Source organism: Trachypithecus francoisi, unplaced genomic scaffold, assembly GCF_009764315.1.
Source record: "Trachypithecus francoisi isolate TF-2019V2 unplaced genomic scaffold, Tfra_2.0 Lachesis_group17, whole genome shotgun sequence".
Lineage (NCBI taxonomy): Eukaryota > Metazoa > Chordata > Mammalia > Primates > Cercopithecidae > Trachypithecus > Trachypithecus francoisi.
The window spans coordinates 30,948,460-30,961,335 of NW_022681462.1; the positions used below are offsets into that span (position 1 = coordinate 30,948,460).

General features: G+C 40.0%; 1 protein-coding gene and 1 long non-coding RNA gene across 4 annotated transcripts in view; one reads left to right on the plus strand and one right to left on the minus strand.

Moving 5' to 3' along the window:
- Positions 1–1,522, minus strand: part of LOC117062102 — a 51,625-nt gene extending 50,103 nt beyond the window's left edge. The window contains exon 1 of the long non-coding RNA XR_004428216.1: positions 1,329–1,522. This is a non-coding gene — a long non-coding RNA (uncharacterized LOC117062102). The remainder of the gene's footprint in view (positions 1–1,328) is intronic.
- CTNNA2 (catenin alpha 2) overlaps positions 1–12,876 on the plus strand; it is a 1,168,663-nt gene that overhangs the window by 468,799 nt on the left and 686,988 nt on the right. The window lies entirely within an intron of this gene.

Sequence of the window (12,876 nt, forward strand, 5' to 3'; positions counted from 1 at the left end):
AGTAAAAGAGGCCACCTCTGTCCTCCTCAGTTCACCCGAATAACAGGATATGTACAATTCCTGTTTATGCTTAAACTGCTACATAGATTTTGGCTAATTACTGAATATAAAAACCAGGCATAATAGTTTCAACCCAAGAAGCTGTGGAGCCTCAGGCTATAATAAGTAGCCAGAGAGAGGTTGAATGGGAACCTCTCTATTGCCTCCACTCCTTACTCACCCAGAACAACTCAACTTTTATGTGTTTTATATACTGAGACTGCAGAAAATTTTGCTTAAAATTTTACTCTGCCCTAATCAGTCAATTTGTGCTTATTTTTTATGATTTGCATTTTAGTCTTATACAAAATACTTTCCTTTTAACAGAACACTTATGAATTTCACGATTATAAACATCTTATAATACCTTAGGACAATATTTATGTTTAAAGAAAGCACACCAACAGTATATTGAAAGCTGATGGGAAAATAAACTCTGAGAAGGAAAAGTGCTTTCATAAAACTTGTAAGAGCCATTCCTTTATTAATATAAAGTACTCCTTTATTTGAAGGTTTGGGCAAAAAAGGCAGGAGAGTTTTATTTCATAATTATTGTCCACTTCCAGGGCTTGAATAATGAACACAAAATTCATTAGCTTAAGCTTTAGCGATGAGAGAGCATTTATCAAAGGCATTTTTCTGAACTATCAAAGGTATCTTGAAAGTCTTAAGTCATCCAGTTTCAATGCATACCTTAGAATATTTCCCTGGCCACCTTAATGTGGAAGGACAGGCAGATGAAGATAGCTAGTCCAAAGACAGAAAGAGTAATACAGTGTCTTATCCAGAGAATCTGCAGAAGCTTGAGTAGTTTTCATTTACTATGAATACATGTGTTTTTGTTGTTGTTGTTGTTGTTGTTGTTGTTTCCGTGTATCAAACTATTTAAGGCAGTTAGGTTTGAAAGGAAACAAAAAAATAAAGTGGATCTAGTGCAGGATGATGAGTGAGGAAACGGAGAATCAGAGAATTCCATGGAGAAAAATAACAGAATCTCATCTAAACCCTGATTACTAATGTGAATTCCCTTTCAACATCCCCAGCTCCTCTTCTGTAACTTCAGTGATCAAGAAGCCCCTGAGAGACAGGCAGTGCACTGTCATGGGAAATGCTTAGCATCTGATGCTTTAAAGGCTCAGATTTGAGTTCTGGCCCTACAAGACTCCTTCTAGAGTGAGATCCTGAGAAAATTTTTAGCTTCTCCAAATCCCAATGTCTTCATTTGTAAAATAAATGTAGTAGTGCTATGCTGGTCATTATGCATCTTGTCCCTCATTCTTTACCCTTACCTCTGTCCTTCTCTTTGCTGGAGGAGGCTTGGCCTCTACAGAAAGCATCTTCCATGTCCCTTTGCTTACCAGCGTCTTGTTGGGTTGTGTCCATGGAAGGCACCAGCAGGAGATAGAGGAAGGCACAAGGAGAGAGGACACAGTACTTCTTTACTGGTCTCTGACTGCTCTGGGCTGTGTAATCTGACTGTATCCTTCCCTGTCTACAGCTGCTTTGGTTTTATGTCAACAGGGTCTTTCCTGGATCCTGTAAAGTTAGTTCTTTCCCATACTTTTTCAGGGCCAGGAGTAATAAAGTCTTCCCCTTCCTGCTGTTGCAATCTCTGAGAATCTCTATGTGCCTTGTTGTCTTTGCTCTTACCTCTGTGTCAACCATCCAAAGTGTCTTGAACCACCTGCACTGGATTCTCATTCCTGCCAGGACCCTGTCTCATCCCAGTACCTAGTCTTTCTCAGATTTGTTGAGAAGTTCAAATGCAATACTACATGAAGGCCTTTTAAGAATTTTACAAATGTTAGTTTTCAACCTTATTGTACCAAACTAGCTATTTCTTTTTCATTCAGTTATTATCTTTAGCTTGAGCTTACTGGTACGTTAATGTGATGTCTCCTTTCATATTAGGGATTAAATATAATCGTTGACAGCTCTTTAGGTTCTTAAAGACAGTGGCATTTGCACCCAGGCCTTCTGTTCTTTGAGTTAATCTGTCGAAATTACTTCAAACATTTTTCACATGACTTGGTTTTAAGTTTCTCTTCCATTCTAGTCACTCTTTTGAGCACATCCCAGTTCCAGATCATTTCCTCTGTAATGTTCAGAGCTTGACTCAATATCCCAGATATCATCTCACCAGACGAGAGTTAACTCTTTTTTCCTTTTGTCTATCAGCCTCTTCTCTGCAGCACATTTTTTCTTTTTCTTTTTTAACCTTGTACATTAGGCAGAATAGACCCTCCAAAGACGTTCATGCCCTAATATCTATGGATTAGTTACAAAACTTACGAAGGTATGAGCATTTTACAGAAACCTATGGTTAAAGGGACTTTGCAGATGTGATTTAGTTAAGGATCTGGAGATGGGGAGATTGTCCTGGATTATTCGAGTGGCCCCTATGTAATCACAAAGGTCCTTAAAGGAGGAGGGAGGCAGAAGAGGAGGTCAGAGTGATGCCATGTGAGAGCTCAACTTGCTGTTGCTGGGCTTGAAGATGGAGGAAGGGGCCATGAGCCAAGAAATGTGGGAGGCCTCTAAAAGCGGGAAAAGACAAGGAATTAGATTGTTCCCTAAAGCACACAGAAAGGAATGCCGGCCTCCTAACACCTTGATTTTAGTCCAGTGAGACCCATGTCTTACAGACCTATGAAAATAAGTCTATAAGATAATACATTTGAGTTGTATTAAGCGACTAAACTTGTGGTAGTTTTTTTTTAGCACAAGAAAAAACAGATACACTTTGTATGAAACATTGATCTCACTTTTTTTTTCTTTTCGTAAGATTGGCCTTATCATTCCAGGTTGTTGAGAATATCTTTAGTCATATTTCTATTATTTATTGGATTAAGTTTCTGTAGAAGATTCATTCATTCCTTAATTTGTTCTGTATGGTGAGTGTATACTAATGTGAATTCCCTTTCAACATTCCCAGCTCCTCCCCTGCAACTTCAGTGATTGAGAAGCTCCTGAGAGATAGGCAGTGCACTATCATGGGAAATGCTTAGCATGCTTACCATGTTACTTGTGTAGGTCTTGGCCATGGCTGGATCCTGATAAAAGTCCAAAGGTTTGATATTTGGTAGATATATTAATCAACACCATTTGGGACCATATCCTATTCTACTGTAGCTCCCTTTTTTTTTTTTTTTTTTCTCTTTCCTTGAGGCAGAGTCTCAGTCTGTACTCAGACTCTAGTGTGATCACAGCTCACTGCAGCCCTGCAGCCTTAACCTTCTGGGCTCAAGGGATCCTCCCAGTTCAGCCTCCTGAGTAACTGGGACTTGCAGCTACTATTTGTTTATATTATCCACCAGACCATCAGGACAGATTTGTTATTTTTTTTATGAGAAGCATATTTAGAGAAATTTGCCATCTCCTCTATCTACTACTCTAGTAATTCTGTCAAAAATTAATATCAGAATAGTCTAGTGAGAAATTTAGAGCACAGTTGAAAAACACTTTTAAATTAAAATCCCAGTTTCATTACTTATGACCCTTCCATAGCCTGAAAATCCACACAAAGAAGAATAAGAAACATTGCCAGAATTAATCGTAATTGTACATCTCCTTTTTCAATAGCTAGAATGGATTTGTCTTATGCCACTCTTAATGCCTTGCCTCTGTGTGAAAATGTAGGATTCCTGGAAAGCACAATCCTTTGGGAACTTGCAGAAGTAACTTCATATATTAGTGGTCATCAAGTAAACAATTAGCTACCTTGTTAATAGTGTAATGAGGGTAACTCCTGAACTGCTGTGCTACTTTGCTTTGGACATTAGAGGTCTTGTGACCCCTTGTAAGCCATTCACACACGTAGGAGCAGTGAGATTTGCTCTTTTCATTGGATCATATTTTCTCCTTGCACAGAAAGCCTTGTATTTTCTGCTAGGCACTTGGTTGGAATGGGATCCATATCAATTTGTCTCAGCTGTTGAATGGTACTTACTATGTTATATGGTGAGCTATAAAGCTCTGTTATTAATAAATAGGTGAACTACTTTTCCAAACCTGTTTCTCATTTAATTTAATTTAATTTAATGCAGAATATTCAAATTGGCTACATGACGCTAATTCATGTTTAAAAGTGTCTAAGTTTGGAATTCAAGTCCTTAGAGTATGCCAGGCCAAAGAGGTTTTTGAGAAAAGGTATATTTATTGTTGAGATGAGTAGAATAACTTAATTTTAGTTTTATTTTAATATTTAGCATCTTCATAGCTACTTTTACAATTCACTAGAGAAAATCTGCTCAGGTCATATTTCTAAGACCCTGACATAAGAAAAAGCCATTCTCTTGAAGGTTGGGGAAAGATTGTCTTGCAGTTCTGCTGACTCAACTGTAAAGTTACAATGAGCACATCTCATACAATTAAGAAGTGGCCAGTAGTAAGGAATTTGGTGTTTGGCATGTTTAATATAACTTACATACATTTACAACTTCAAGGAAACACAGTGTTGTTTATAAAAGCCGTCTAATTTTCCTACTTTGCTACCTTCATTTGGTACCTACTGATTATCATGTGCTAACTAGGAGAAAACACCTACAAGCAAACAATATTCTAGTCCTAGGATTGATTCTGCTTTAACTGTGCTTGTTCAGGTAGCAAAGCCATTAGCTACTTCTTGATAGTTTTTATGATCAGACTTAGCACCTAGTATTGAGCAACCACTGAAGAATGCATCTTCCGTTAAAAGGTTGATTTATTAGTTTATATGTAAAAGAACACTGGAGGTTATAAAGGTAACAAAGACTTAAACATTGTATTGACTTTTTTCCCAGAGCTTTTTCTCTTCTTGTTGTATTGCAGGGTAATAAAATTTCACTAGGCCCATTGGATCTATAAAATCTGAAGTACAACCACAAACAGAAATGAAATTGTTTGACTGGAGCGATAAGCAAGGACTTGGCTTTGAACTCTGAGCAGTATAAGTCATTTCTCCAGCCCGTGAGGGTGGAGCCTGCTGTGCATTAAAGGACAAGCATGTATTTGTAGGAGCTCCCAATTCAGTAATCACTGGCTGATACAGTGACCTTTACATAGCCACTGTCGTTTCAAAAAGAGGCTGTTTAGACGTGGAAAATCAACACCGTGCCTTTTTAATAGAACTTACATATTTCATTATGTGAATTAAAATTGTGGATGGATATAAGATCTTTGATTTCCGAAATAAAGAGTGAAATAGGAAACTAGGAAGTTTAGTTTGCAAATTTCAGGATGCATTATATTTAAGATAGTGAGCTTTTCTTTCTTTGTGTGAGCTGCAGGCTCCCCATAGTATGATGTGCTATTCTGTGACAGACTAGAATTTTTGGGCCTCTACTTTGTGCTGGGCACACACTTAAGTAAACTCTTGGCATGCAAACCATTAGCTCATGTTACCTTTGTCTCCCTGTAGCCCCAGTCCTGTCCCTTGCAGCTCCCAGCACTCTATCACCCAATGATTCCCTTATTACCAGCCTAATCAGTCAAGTACAATAGAGGGCCAGTGGGAAAGAGCTCTGAAACCTACCCAGCAAAGTGAAATTCTGATTTCAATGGTGAGGGCTTGAGAGCAGTATGCAAATCAGGGAAAAGGTAGACAAGGTCTACCTTAAAGCTGCCCTATTACCTTTCTTGTGGATTGATATAGAAGTGATTCAAATGGACAGTTCCCTGGCCAGCTAGCAAAATTTTTAATTCATCCAGATGAGTGACCTGGTGTCTCCAAATTTATAACTTAAAGGCATCCTTGACTGCTATCACATACCTGGGGGTGGCTAGTGTGGGAAGTAATTTCACAATAACTAGTTCTTGGTCTTTTACTGCCATTATGAGGCAACCTGAAGCCACTGAAGCCTTAAATCAAAGCCATATGCTAGACAAGTAGCCCGTGTTTCAACGATACTGTCTTTGTTCAAACTGCTATAACAAAATACCGTAATAGGCTGGCAACTGACTTTTATTTCTCACAAATCTGGAGACTGGGAAGTCCAAGATCAAGACAGTGGCAGATTTGGAGTCTGGCAATGGCCTGTTCCTCATAGATAGTGCCTTCTAGCTGTGTCCTCACACAATGGAAGGGCAAGACAGCCTTCTGGAGCCTCTTTTAGGAGGGCACCTAATAGTATTTTTCATGGCCTATTCACCTCCCAAAGGCATACCTCTTGATACTGTCACACTGGGGATGAAGTTTTAACATATGAATTTTGGAGGGACACAAACATTCAGATCATAGCAGGTGCATTTTTCATCTTTAATTTTTTGGAGCCTAAATTCAAATTATCTTTCTTGTCTCTTTTACCATAACCACAGATTTATTAGTTTTTCATTTTTCTTTAGGTATTATATGTTGCATATAATATGCCATGTTAATCCCCAACACAGTGGAGAACCAACTGTGCTGGAGAGATGAGGGTGGGGGTCAAAGAGGTGCTAAGTTCCGATTGTTGGGTCCCTCTTTTAGTTTGATAGATGTGATTGGAGCACCTGTTGGTGCACGTTGGAGCCAGTTGCAGAAATTTGACTGCTCTTGCAATGAATTAATGTTACACAAAACTGTGTCTCACATATTGCGTAAAGATTGTGTTCTAAGTGAATATCTGATAGGGTCCAATTTACTTTTGCAAATAAAATGCCCTGAAGTCTCACATTACTCCTATGCATATGTGAGTTCGTTTACATTGTATGACTTCCAGTCTTGTGTGAGTGAAGTGGAAACATGTTCATATAGAGCAGATGAGTGTTACACATTCTCATGTTATGCCAGAATGGTGCTGATGAAAGGCTAAGTCAAGGGCCATAGTCTAGGTAAGTTCTTGCGCAAGAGTTCCTAAACCAGGGTAGACAAATACGATGCATACATCCAGTAGCATTTCATGCCAGCCATCACTGTTTGATGAGAGCTTTCTTTCTGAAACCACAAAATGAATCTGAACACTGCATTCCAGATAGCCCATGTCAGTCACTCACTGCTGTCATATCAATAGGAATCCAATTGCCTTTTGCCATTCTTACCCTAGAAGATCACTCTAATGGCCACTGGGCAGAGCTGCTTTGCTGCCAGCAAAAATAGCCATGAGTTTAATGTGGGCCACAGGGTACATGTCACACCTGCCAGCCCACCCACATTATCCCAGCAAAACAATGGGCTAAGTAATTACTTTGCCACAAAATGTCTGTTTCCCTTGTGATTGAGTCAGTGCTAAATGCATCTTATCCTAGCTGGTAGAAATGACCTAAATGATATAACAAAGCACGGCCAAACCCCTGCCAGGTAGACCTTTGGAAATTTGATTCTCAAGCAAGTAGCGTTTATCTTCCTGACTGATGTCTAGCCATGTTTCTATTTCTGTATCTATCTGGAGCTCTGCCTATCTAATGCTTTGCTATTGCTGGTAATTCCAGGAAGGGGTGGGGGATGGAAATTGCCTTTGAATGGAGTAAAATTTAACATCAAACCTGTGAAACATACCTTGGGTGTTCCAGTGGCTATCACCTCTAAGACCACACATTCTGCAGACAGAGCATGTCCTAGAATACCTTCAAGGTCAGTTGATTCATCTCAGAAATCTCACATCTTGATTTTCCTCTATTTTCTGTTATTTTCTCACTTAAACTAGGTTGATCTTATTGATGAAGGATATTGCTTTTCCCCTTTTAGCAACTCATGAGAAAGAGAAGTCCATATGAAATTTTTCTTTGAAAAATGTCATTAAAAGTTTGTTTTTGTTTCAATAATCCAAACCTTTGTGGGTTCTAGTTTATGAAAAAAAGATGTGCCTTATTCTGTGATTTCCTTCTAAAGAATGAATGAGAGAGTTAAGGTAATTCTCTGAAGGATGCAGATAGATGAATTACACAAGTTCCTGGGTAAATGTGCTGACAATAATGAATAGAATTTCTATGCAACCTGATTTGGTACAATATTGTCCAGTTCATATGGTGCCAACCCTCATTCTTCCCCACCCCTCCAGCCTCATTGCTCCTCTTCATTTTACCTGATTCTTTTCAGAAAAGGTGGGAATTAGATGTATGAAACTTACATGATAACCCAAAGATCCCCTTTTTCCAGTTTCTCTAAACTAAAATAAGTGACATGGCCTACTCATCCTGTGTGTAGGTGGGATACCAATATTTCACCTCTGCAAACCACACTAAATGGCAAGGGATACCTGAACTGTGAATAACACTCCATTAAAGTATGACTTTTAAGAAATTGGCAGAATCAAATCCCGATGCTTGAATGGCATTTCGAAGCACGGTTAATTCCAAGAATTTTTCTCTCTGTTCAAGTCACTCTTTGAGGAGTCATTTTCATTTGCCTATCTGTTCAGGATTTTATGGCATGTAACTGACAAGCACTCCCTATAACACATCGTGGGAGGGCACCCGCTAAAAGAGAGCTCAAACTGAATGACATTGGATGTGAAATGCAACCTTTTTCTGCCAGGCTGTGTGATATTTAGCATGCCTTGACATATGCTAAGCTACAAAATTTTAAAGCAGAGATTCCCTTGGGAATGTTACATGGAATATGTGGGTCAGAATTCTCTCGTGATTAGTTAAAATGTCTAAAACATTTTTCACAATTTCAAATGAATATTTTTCTTGAGCTCTACCATAAAAATTTGACATATTGAACATGACTTTAGAGACTTAAGTAATGGCTTCACACTATTGGAAAAATCAATTATGGTAGATCTTTCTAATGCATTCTGTCTATAAAAACAAGTCAGGCATGGTGGCTCACTCCTGTAATCCCAGCACTTTGGGAGGCCAAGGGGCGGATCACTTGAGGTCAAGAGTTCAAGACCAGCCTGGTCAACATAGAGAAACTCTGTCTCTACTAAAAATACAAAAATTAGCTAGTGTGGTGTCGCATGGCTGTAATCCCAGATGCTTGGGAGGCTGAGGCATGAGAATCACTTGAATCTAGGAGGCGGAGGTTGCAGTGAGCTGAGATCACACCACTGCCACAAAAGAAGGAAGGAAGGAAGGAAGGAAGGAAGGAAGGACGGAGGGAGGGAGGGAGGGGAGGGAGGGGAGGGGGGAAGGGGAAGGGAGGGAGGGAGGGAGGGAAGGAGAGAAGGGGAAGGGAGGGAGGGAGGGAGAGAAGGAGGGAAGGAAGGAGAAGGAGGGAAGGGAGAGGGGAGGGAAGGGAGGGGAGAGGAGAGGGGAGGGGAGGGGAGGGAAGAAGAAGGAGGGAGGGAAGGAGGGAAGGAAGGAGAAGGAGGGAAGGGGAAGGGGAAAGGAAAGGAAGAGAAGGGAGGGGAGAAACTGACAAGTTTTAATAATCAAGATATTGGTATCTTGAAACATCCAAAAATAATTACTGATGATAGGTGAGGGGAATATATACGTATATTTTTTTCTTGCCCTCAAAATTCTGGGCACATTACTGCCTGCTGTCTTTCATATCCAAAAGAGATGTTCATAACCCATTCATTTTTCTATCATGAGATATTTTTATATCATTTATTGATGTTTGTGGCCATGTTCAAACAGGCATGTATTTTATTTCCTCTTTTAGATAAGGTACTTATGTTGCCAGCACTTGATGGTTCTGTTCTCCTTGCTTCCATCTTATATACATGTGTGACTAGATCTTTTTTGGGGGGACAGGGTCTTGCTGTATCGCCTAGGCAGGAGTGCAGTAGTTATGACTCACTGCAGCCTTGAACCGTGGGGCTCAAGCGATCCTCCCATCTCAGCCTTTCAAGTAACTGGGACCACAGGTCCCCCTTCACCACACCAAGGTATTATTTTTATTTTTTGTAGAGATAAAGTCTTTCTATGTTGTTTAGTCTGGTCTCGAATACTTGGGCTCCAGTGATCCTCCTGCCTTGGCTTCTCAAAGTGCTAGGATTACAGGCGTTAGCCTTTGTGCCTGGCCTATAACTGGGACCCTTACACTTACATCATTAACCTTAACAGCCCTCTGGGGGAAGAGCACACCTGTGATCATGAAAGGAGGGGAAACAGGTGGGAAGAAAAGAAAGAAGGCAACCGAGGAAGAGATAATTTAAAATGATTGTTGTCCTTGCCACTCCATGGAAATTGCTCTTTTCAAAGCATCGGTGACTTCTATCTTGCCAAATCCAAATGTCATATCTTTTATGACTTTTAGCAACATTCAAACCAGGTGATTACTGTGCCTTTCTTGAAACTTTTTTTATTTTATTATTTCCTTCCTCCCTACCTTCCTTCCATTCCTCTTGAGGTACACACTGTCCTGTTTTTTCCCCTAACCATACCAGGTATTTTTTCCAGAACCACTTTCCTGGAGGTTCTTCTGCTCCTGATTCTAAAATTTTCAGTGCCCTGGTTCTTCCCCTTCTAAACATACTCTTAACAGGTCCTGTCTATTTGTTTCCAAGGCTGTAAATTCCTCCTGTCCATTCATGACTCCCAAGTTTATAACCCCAGCCCTGACTTCTCTGTGTTGAAGCCTGTGCGTGCACATGCGCACGCACGTGTGTGTGTGTTACTGCATAGTTGAGCTTTCTAGTGCACTGTCAAACAGGAAGCTCAAGTTTTATATGTGTAAAATAGAATCATTGTTTTTTGAATCAATCCTGCTTCCTCTCCAAATATTCCTACCCCAACCATCCTCATCTCGGTGTGTGCACCGCTGATTGTCCAGGTGCCTAGGTCCCAAACATATGAGATGTTCTAGGCTCCCACCTCACATCCCGTGCATCTGCAGGTCCTCTAGTCTTCTCCTTCAAAACGTCTCAATCTGTACAGGCTCACTAGCCCCACAAACATCACATCCTCAACTATCGCAAGGCTTTCTAATGTGTCTCTGTTTCCTCTCTTGCCTCATGATGACCAATTTTCCAAATAGTAGCTAGGGTGATCTTTTATAAATGCATATGAAAACATGCTATTTTTCTGTTTGAGCCTTCCAGAATAAAATCCCAATGCCTTACCATGATGAGTCAACAAGATGAGCTAATATCTCCAACAAACAATCCATAAAACTCAGTGATTTAAACAGATTTACCTTAAAAGTTATACATAGAATTACTGTGTAGCCCAGCAATTCCACTCCTAAGTATATACTCCAAAGAATTGAACATAGTCACTCAAACAAATACAGGTACACACATTCATCACAGTGTTATTCACAATAGCCAAATGGTGGAATAACCCAAATGGCCATCAACAGATGAGTGGATAAAAAATTGTGGTAACGGCCGGGCGCGGTGGCTCAAGCCTGTAATCCCAGCACTTTGGGAGGCCGAGACGGGCGGATCACGAGGTCAGGAGATCGAGACCATCCTGGCGAACACGGTGAAACCCCGTCTCTACTAAAAAATACAAAAAACTAGCCGGGCGAGATGGCGGGCGCCTGTAGTCCCAGCTACTCAGGAGGCTGAGGCAGGAGTATGGTGTAAACCCGGGAGGCAGAGCTTGCAGTGAGCTGAGATCCGGCCACTGCACTCCAGCCTGGGCGACACAGTGAGACTCCGTCTCAAAAAAAAAAAAAAAAAAAAAAAAAATTGTGGTAACATTCTCTAGCCATTAAAAAGGAATGAATAACCAATATATACTTCAATGTGGATGAACTAAAGAACATTATGTTATATAAAAGAAACCAAAGCAAATGGTTATATATCGCATGATTCCTTTTATACAAAATATCCAGAATTGACAAATCTACAGAGAAATAACATAGGTTGGTGGTTATCAGGGGCTGAGGAAAGGGAGAAACGGGAAACATGCTTTCAACAGGCCTGGAGTTTCCTTTTTGGAGTGATGGCAGTGTTTTCACACTAGATAGAAGTGGTGGTTGCACAAAATTGTGAGTGTACTAAATGCCACTGAATTGTTTACTTTAAAAGATGAATTTTATATTAATTTTACTTCAACTAAAAAGAAACAGAGCTTATTTATATCACATGCTCATCTAGAGTAGCTGAAATTCCTGCTCTATGTGTTGGTCATTTTCAGTCTCAGAACCCAGGCTGACAGAGTGGCCACTGTTTAGAGCATTCTTTGTAAAACACAAAATTCATGAGAACAGAAAATTGTTTCATCAAATAGTTTTAAAATAGACTGAGTGCAGTGGTGGCTATGAACCCAGGAAATCAGCTTGGGAACAGTTTTCCTTTTCTCCATATGGAGCAAAACATGCAACCCAGTAGCTGGTAGCAATAGTCTCCGTGGTCCATTCAGGAAATGGCAGACGTGATTAAGAGGCTGAGAGTTATTCCAGCATTTTGGAAGGCCAAGTCAGGAGGATCACTTGAGGCCAGGAGTTCAAGACCAGCTTGGGCAATATCATAAGACCCTCAACTCTACAAAACCAAACAACACAAAAAGCAAAACATAAACAATCCCCTCATTCAAAATAAAGATTTACAAGGAGAAAATACCTGTTTGGCAAAAAATTCCATTTCATATGGTCGCTTGATATCTGTATATTAGTTATTTGTCTTTGCCTTATTTAGAGAGTTGAAGTTCAAGTGTTTACATGGCATGACTCTTTTTTACTTTGAATCCCCTCGTTGTTCCAGTGCTATTCCAGAGTTCATTACTGATCTTCCACCTACCCCTTCTCTTATTGAGACCATTTGTGTGAAAGCGTTGAACATAATCACATTTTTACTCTTAATAGCCCTATGAGACAGATACTGTGATTATCCTTATTTAATTGATGGTGAAATAGGCTCATGGTAAGCAGTTTGTCTGTGGTCACACCGTCTATTAAGAGACATCATTACTTGTGGCTTGCAGACTGTTGACTTCAGGGACCAAACCTAATGACTACATTATGCTGGCTTTCCTTGTGCACCACCAACAAATATTAAATCCAGTTTAAGTGACTAAATTAACAAGAACAACAACAAC